Source organism: Macaca thibetana, chromosome 8 (genome assembly GCF_024542745.1).
Source record: "Macaca thibetana thibetana isolate TM-01 chromosome 8, ASM2454274v1, whole genome shotgun sequence".
Classification (NCBI taxonomy): Eukaryota; Metazoa; Chordata; class Mammalia; order Primates; family Cercopithecidae; genus Macaca; species Macaca thibetana.
Genome location: NC_065585.1, coordinates 81,247,882 through 81,256,410, shown reverse-complemented (window position 1 = coordinate 81,256,410; position 8,529 = coordinate 81,247,882). Strand labels below are relative to the sequence as shown.

Sequence of the window (8,529 nt, the reverse complement as noted above, 5' to 3'; positions counted from 1 at the left end):
TCCCTAGCTGGTTGTCTGTGACTTTCAAAATATAACTTAACGGGGACATTTGAGAAATTACTTGGAGAGAGATAATCTATAGAATGTGATGTAATTACTGCTCACTGCAGGGCTGCCCCGAGGAGTGACAAGGGTGTGTATTGAGGCGGCTTGTGAAGAGGACTTGAACGCTGTACCAGCTGCATATCCCTGGCTTCCTCCCAAGAGCTCCTGATGGGATATTCTCCATGATTTCTAAGACCACCTGGAGTTATTAGTCCCTTGAGGACCCCCATAAGATGCTTTATTATCCTTTCCTTTGCTCCCCAGGTGCCTTAACTCAGATCCTCATTCATTGTGAGATTGGGAAAACATGCACGTGCAGGTCTTGTCTTAGGTAGCAATAAAACGCTATTACTAGATCCCCAAATGTAAATGACACAGGCAACTATTTCTTAACATCAATAAATCTAATGTCTGTGTAATCAGAAACCAGAGATCTGAACTCTACCTTTGAGCTAACTCAAAATCTGTATCATTGCCGTCATTAGAAACCAGTTTTTATTCCTTGTCTTATTGAAGGGACTGCTGTTGATTGTTTTTAATTTTTAAATAATGATTTTTTATTTTTAGATATAAGCCATGAGGCAACTTTAAAAGTTTGTTTTTGAGGAGGTAAGAGTTGAATTTAAAACAACAAATGAAGCCTTTGCATTACTAGCGTTCTTTTCCACGTACATTATATAACACTGGAGTGTTAGAAATATTTTTGAAAGTATTTTTGTAAAAAATATGTATTTCTAAAAAAAGCATCGATGAGAAAGAAATGAATTTATGTAAAAACTTTTTCAAATAAATGTGTAAAAATTTTCACCTGGGGCACACAAATAAAGTAATTGTCTGAGAGTATGGTCATTTTCAGTAATATTACACTAATAATTTCTAACTGTATGTCTATGTACGGTTTAAACTTTTTATGAACATAAATTCATTATAGAACAAATTATTGCATTTAAGAGAAACATCAAAAGCTGACTGTTTATTTACTTTTACCAGTTATTCTTCCTCCATGGAAATTATGCTTCTGAATATAGTGAATAAAACCAGATGTGATCACACTGATTTTGACTTAGTGCTATTTTCAACATAATAATATTTCTTATGGGATAGAGAGCAAAGAAGGGAAGGTGAAGGGAATAAAATCACCTTTGCATTTCCACTGTGTTTGCAGGTCATGGATTTGATGTGTTACGTCATAATACAAAAATTAGCTGGGCATGGTGGCGGGTGCCAGTAATCCCAGCTATTTGTGAGGCTGAGGCAGAGAATTGCTTGAACTCAGGAGGCAGAGGTTGCAGTGAGCCAAGATCATGCCACTGCACTGCAGCCTGGGCGACAGAGCGAGACTACATCTCAAAAAAAAAAAAAAAAAAAAAAAAAAAAAAAAAAGAAAAGAAAAAGAAATTGAAGTATAAAGGAAGGGGAATCATAAGAATTCTAAATGGTAGTAAGTATTAAGCCCAAAATAGTTTAAATAAAACTGAAATTTGAGATAGGGTTTGATAATAGTTTATATGTTTTAACTAAAATTTAAAATTTAAGATGTATAAATATAAAAATTTCCTTACAACATAAAGTATTGGCAACCACATAAAGACCAGGGGTATGTTTCAGGAAAAAAAAATTAGAAAATACCCCAATTAAGCTCTATTTGAATTGTAAGGTCAATGATATTTTGGTTTAAATGCAGATGCATTTAGTCACCTTTTGGGTCCCTTCCCAAATCTGTTGAAAGCAATGGAAATTTCCTACCAAAAATATCATATTTTTGCATTAAACATTTTTGGAGTGTTACAGGTTCCCTAAGTTCATTAATTCCAGCCTTCTTTCATCCTTCTTTTGGGGTTCATGAGGTCAACGTGGAAAATGTCTTTAAGTGTTAACACAGATCTCATTCTTTAAAATATGGGTGGGATGGTTGGACTTTGTTCCTTAGAATTCTGCAAGACCTGCAAATGTAAACAAATCTTTCATTAGTAGCCTAACTAGAGCAGGACCCATGTTTGAGGAAATATACAACTAGGGGAAAAGAAAGTTATGGAGTTGCAGATTGGAACAGGGCTATAATAAAAGTTCACACTTATATAGTGCTTAAGGATGGTTTCAGTGTATTATAGGATTTTATTTATTAACCATCACAACCTCACCTTAGGGGAAGTTTTGAGAGGGGTGATAAACTGTCTATCCTTGGCTTTACATCTTGAGATGGGTTGGAATGGGGTCCTTAGCTGTGGTGCCAAGAAAATGTTATAAGAAAGCTAAAAATTTTGTCGCCTGGAATTTTAACATATTTGGATGTTTAGCTATACACCTGACTAACAGATCAAATTTGTTAGATTTCTATAAGATGTCAGGCTTTGAGTGACATAAATGGCATTATGTGAAGGGTACAGAATTCCCAGGTAAACCAACTTGTGGACCAGGTGGTGGTGGTTTTTGACTTTTGTTTTTTAGCAGCATCCGTATGCTCCTCTAGTTTTGAGTAATAAACACTAGAATTGCGTTATTAAAATTTAAAATTACAGAAAATTTCAACAGGACATTAACAGTTTTTTAAAGATGAAGTTCTGGATTATGTCCCTCAGTAGAAAAAAAATGTTTTCCATATATATAGATCTCTAGACTCATGGCAAGAACCTGAAAACAAAATCTTCACTTCAGCATTGGGAAGTATATGAAACTGTTTTCAGACCACACAACTCTGTGAGCTCATCGCCAAGAATTGGTCTGCAAGGTCTTCAGAAGGGCAGGCTATTTGTAAACTCCTTTTGACTTAGCTGGTAAGACAGAAAGTTCTTTTTTCATGGCTAAATGATATTTGAGAAAAGAAAAAATGTGGTGAAGCTGGATGTATCTAGTTGAAATAAAAATGACTACCTTATTCCTGCGTAAGCAAAATATACCGCTTACAAGAAAAAAAGGAATTTATGAATAGAAATAGAATCAGGTCACAGTGCATTTCCCAATTCTCCACTGGATTTTATTACTCCAGCATTGTGTTTTTAACTTTTATCGTAGCTGTCATTCGTCCTTGTACTTTAGATAGCAACTTATCAACCCTCGTTATATCCTTAGCTTCTTTAGGGTGAGGATCTTACCTTTATTTTTGACCACACTTCCTGTGCCTGCCCCTTTTCTTACATCAGCTTCTGTTCCACTTGGGATTTTGTACTCACAGATGTGCCCTGAATATTTATGAGATTTAAGTGAATGGTCCAACATCAATTCAGAAACATTTTGACCCATTCGTACAGATTATTGAAAATATTCCCTTTCCAACTGAGGCAGCAAGGCCTCTAGCTTAGGGCTCACTTTTCCTCTCTAAGCATATTCATACCATTAGGGAATTAATTTCTTCTAAACCAAAGCTCTTATCTCCTCATAATTCAGTATGTCTGTTTTTGATTCCCACCATCATTGTGGTCTCTCAACTTACTCCTGTTAACACAGCCATTTTCGTGGCTTTTATAATACCTCCTCTGTTGATCTTCAAATTTTGCCTAAATAGGCAATAACTTAAATGAGAATGTGTTCATGAGTGAGCCAGTGAGCTCAGAAATTTGGAACCTCTTTGCCATGGAGGGTGATGGTGAGCTTAGTGATAACAAGAATTTCCCAATTGTGGCATCTACTTTTCAAATCATCTCTTCCCTGTGATAGTGTTTTTATACAGTTTGTTTTGTCTGCCTCCCTCCCTTCCCATCTCTCTTCTTTCCTCCCTTCCTTCTCTCCTTCCTTTCCACTCTTCTTTCCTTTATGGGAAAAGCCTTTCTAAATCCTTCAAGTTGTGGTTTGAGTTTTGAGTCTTTTATTGAAATTACATGTTGATATGCTAGAGGTATACGAAAGCTTTTTTTCCAATTTGCAAAAAATGTTTATATTATTATTTTTATACTATTTTGTATTAAAGTCATCCCAGATATTCCCAAAATAGAATGCAAAGTTGACATTTTAAATTTACTTTGAAATTTTAAAGAAATTTTCTTCTAACTTGTCTTTGGATTACATATCCAGACAGATTGGAGGCATCAAAATACTTCCCACTCTTTTTTCAAAGTTGTTAGAGATATTGCTATGACACTTTTGAGAAGTATTCAAAACAACTCTATTAAGATAAGCTCCCTTTCTTTACTATCTTCATCTTATATCTCTGGCTCTCAATAAAATTCTGCCATTTCCCACTCAAAGCCCAGTTGATCTCTGGAAGGAGGTGGGGCGTGCCCTTGTATGAGCTCTTAAGAATTTATTTAGCATTTTTTTCTAGCTCTTCCATCAGTGAAATCAAGTTGGTAGCTTGAAATTTATCATGGTGGGGGATATCTACAGCACAGAAATTGGCAAAGGCTACAAATAAGTTTAATTTTTTTTGTTTTTTTAGAACTCGTTAAGTATGTACAAGCACACCCTGTAAGGTTGATTGATGCTTGATCTAGGTGTCTTCCGTATGCTTTGTGTGTTACTCCTGTGGCTTTACCAGCTATTATGCATTAGTCTCTGGGGATAAGGGAAGTAATAAACCTTTGTCCCAGGTCTCACAAATAGCTTGGCTATTAATCAAATGATCATTTGGTCTGGCTCCCTTTGTTCGGTCCTATGCTTGTAAGTATGGATGTGTTAGCTCTAGACAGAACCATAGATAAGGGAGCTAAAGCCCAGAGTGATTAATGACTTACAAGGTCACAATTCTAGTTAGAGGCAAAGATGCTGGGACAAGAATCCGGGTTTTCTGAGTCTTAGGTAGGTTTTGTTGCTGTTACACAACTCTATCTCTCATAATTAAAAAAAAAATCCTAAATCATAAATATTCCATTGTAATAAGCTTCAGAAAGCATTGCAAGCCACATATTTAGCTTTAATACTATTAATCTTTGCTTTTTTTCTAATCTAAAAAATAAGATACATTAAGAAAAGTTGAAAATGTAAAAATATTGTTAAAAAACCAAAACTCCTAACAAATTAATATATATGTTAAGAGATATATACGTTTAAACAATTTACCATCATCTGTCAACTTTTAAAGGAATGCCTGGATCTAGCTCTCATGACTTTCAACCGAAGTGACACAATTTTTCCAGTAATTTTAACAGTTTCTCCCAACTTACTGGTTAAAGAACTCTGTAACATCTTTAGCAAGAAACAGAAAGACAGAGGGCAGCATGGGACCAGAGTGCAGCTGCCCTTCAGAAGAACTTGAATGTACAACTTGCACATCTGAAGAGGTAGCCAAGAAAATAGAGAGAAGAATGGGAAGTGAATCTACGCACATCCTCCCCTATCCCCTCTAGAAAGAAATGCAGCATCTCTTTCTCATTGTTTAAGAAGAAAAGGGGGGTCTCGGAGACAAAGCCAATGAAGGATAAATGAGTGCTCTGCCAGTTCAAAGTCAATGTGAAGATTGGATGGGGAAGCGTGCGGAGCTCAGAAGGTATTATTTTTAGAGGGTGCAGACAAGAGAACTTGCCTGGCAGAAGGGTTTGTGCAGGCTCTTCCAGCCTCAGTAATTGGATAGGTTTGGCAGACTGAAAGAGGGGCTCGTGGTTCCTGATGAATGCTCCACTTGTGCCCGGGTGTGATTTAGCATGCTGCTGAATAAACACAACACGGGGAAGGGAAGGTGATAACTACCAGTCTCAGCAGAAAGACAGAGCCTATAAATATGCCAGGGGGTCAATAGGAGTGATTTCATTCTGCCTGCACAGGACTGCTGATGAGGTGTGACGGGGCAGCGCCACTTCATTAATGCATCACAATGGTGAAGAGCGCCTGAAGCAGCAGCAGCAGCAGCAGCAGCAGCAGCAGCAGCAGCAGCAGCAGCAGCAGCAGCAGCAGCAGGCTATCACCTACCTAGGCTGCAGCTATCAGCAAGGCCAACCCAGAGAAAGAAAGGCAACAATAGACCAACGAAGATGCCATACATAGGCCACGCCTTCCTGCTTCATCCTCCTCCTGTATCCTTTCATTCTCCTTCTCCTCTTTCCTCCCCTCCCAATCTCCCTTCTTCCTTCCCTCATTCCTCCACTTCCATCTCTTTGCTATTTCTAGAAAGAATCTTTTGTCTTGCTAGGCAGAGCATTCATAACAAAGGAAAGAAAGGAGGCGTAGATGATGAAGCAGAGTAGAACACTTTTAACTGCAGGAGTGTTAGGATATGAACACTGCTGCTAGGATAGAAAGGAGAAAATCCTCAGACTATGTATGCTGGATTGTTTAGAGGGGAAAAGTATTTCTATGGAAATCACCTATAAAACAGTTCAGAAATGAAAATAAAGCTATTTTCCTGCAACTAGCTTTTTTTTTTTTTCTTTCAGAAATAACACACAAATGTCCCCAGACACTTTTCAGTTACCCCACTGTTCATGGCTCCTTTCCCAGGCTCAAGTGCTTCTCTTCTCCCATTTCTCCCAGACATCCATTTGCCCCTTGACATTCTACCTCCATTGCCAAGGCCAGAGAACATAACTCGTGCTCACTCTTCCCCTGAGCTCCTTTAGGCTCTGTCCTTGTCTGGCTAAGTCTGACAAATGGACTGGCAGCCCTGCCACCCTGATTGCTCAGTCATCTGAACCACGGTTTCTGATTTCTGCATGATTGATCTGGCTGTGACTGGTCCAGAGAATTGGAAAGAAAAAATAATTATAAAATACATTTAATAGTTCTCCTTGGCAGCTTTCCTTTTTCTATATTCAGTTAGTGCAACACTACCGCTATTTACTTCACCTTTGCAATTTTTAGGAAAGTGAGGAGGTCAAGAAGGAGTTGTAAGGCAAACTGCTGTATCTTTCCCTGCATGGCCTGCCTTTCATGGTTACAACTATGTCAAGACTATACATCACTATGAATAATGTATTATGAACAAGTATAATACTATTTGTTAGATATAACCATTTCTAACAATTATTTTGTAAGTAGAAAAAGATAAGCAGATAAACAAGTAGTGCCCGTATTGTTTAAAGCAAGGTTTGTTTCCAGATGTCAAAACTTCTAGGCTCTAAGATGCTCATTTTTCTTGGCCCACTGACTTATAGCATGTTTCTAAGTTTCATAAGCTTAATATAGCCCTAATAATTTTTATATATTTTTGGTGTATGTTTACATACAATAATACTAGTTAAGACTAAAACTTTAAGAGCACTATTTAAAATCATACATTCATGTTGGATTTCATGAGTCCAGGCCTGAATACTGCCTCAACTAATGTTGAATTGATTTCGAACAAAGAACAATAATTTTGTAACTTGAAATGTTTTTGTTTTGTTTTGTTTTGGTATCTGAACAAACTATTCAGAAAAATACCTATTAATAAAGAAGTACTTAGAATGGTTTGGCTTGAATTTTGTATAGTTTTGTCTTTCCTAACTCTGCTTCTAGATTGTGGACTTTCTACGGGAAGTGTCAATGTTACTTGTTTTTACACCCTCCGGTAGGTCTTGCTTGATGTTTGTGTATAATAGGGTATAGAATACTTTTTAGTTAAATAAAATCTATATTATATTTTAAGAATTTCAACTTCAGTGGAGACAATATTTAGGTGTATGTGGAGTGGACAGGTAGGGCAGGCAGGGAAACTCCTAAAAGTACACTTAATTTGATAGTAAATATCATTCTAGATTTCTACCAATAGTTCTTCTGATTATTATTTAAGATGGAAATATAAGAAATCACAGAGGCAAAATCAAGCTAAGAAATGAAAAGATTCCTTAAGAAAAAACAAATCAATGAGGATACTCATCAGATAAATAATGAATGAATGAGCATTTTCCAGTGTATAAATGATAAGTGATGAAGCAGTAGCTGGAATTTCTACTTTACAAATGCCAAATGAGCAAAAGGAAAGATAATTGATAATTGTCTTTGTCTTATAAGCTTTGGAAATGCCACATATACTACCCTCCCCACACGGCTTTTTTTTTTTTTTTTTTTTTTTTTTTTTTTTTTTTTTTTTTCCAGAGCAAGAGAAAATCTAGTGACTGAAAAAGAATAAGAAGAAAAACACTGACCAAGATAATAATCCCAAGAAGTCAAAAATTAAGACCTGAGAGGAAGAAGGCAGACTAAAGAAAGTAGGTGAGACAGTGACCCGAACCAAAGTGCTGGCTCCATGCTCTGTGACGTTGGGTATCCTCACTGCCCTCGGAAGCATGGTCTTGGTGACACTGGTCAGGTGCATGAAGTGTTAGAAAATTTTATTAAAGATTCCATGGTTGCATCTCCACCTTCATGCCTGGATAGTTATTTCTCCTCCTTCTTTCACTCCCAGTCCATACCTTGCCAATCCATTTCTATAACCTCTTTAAGTATGAATAAAGTCTGACCATTGTGAATGGACCCACTTGTTATATAATGAAAAGGAAGTTAGGGATATGCTGAGTTTTTGTTTCATTGTTGTTAGTAATTTAAGATATGCCTTGGTGTTTTCTCCCTGTTTCTTGCTGGTTTCATTGCAACTAAATGTTTCCTCTGTTCCCTACCCTCTTTCCTCTCCTTTGAGAA

The 8,529-nt window shown here is 36.9% G+C and overlaps 1 long non-coding RNA gene across 1 annotated transcript; it reads left to right on the top strand.

The window, feature by feature from the left end:
• The first annotated feature begins 5,647 nt into the window (after positions 1–5,647).
• LOC126960609 (uncharacterized) lies at positions 5,648–8,110 on the top strand. The gene is made up of 3 exons (XR_007728078.1): positions 5,648–5,987; positions 7,408–7,459; positions 7,987–8,110. It is a non-coding gene; the product is annotated as an uncharacterized LOC126960609 (long non-coding RNA).
• The last annotated feature ends 419 nt before the right edge of the window (positions 8,111–8,529 follow it).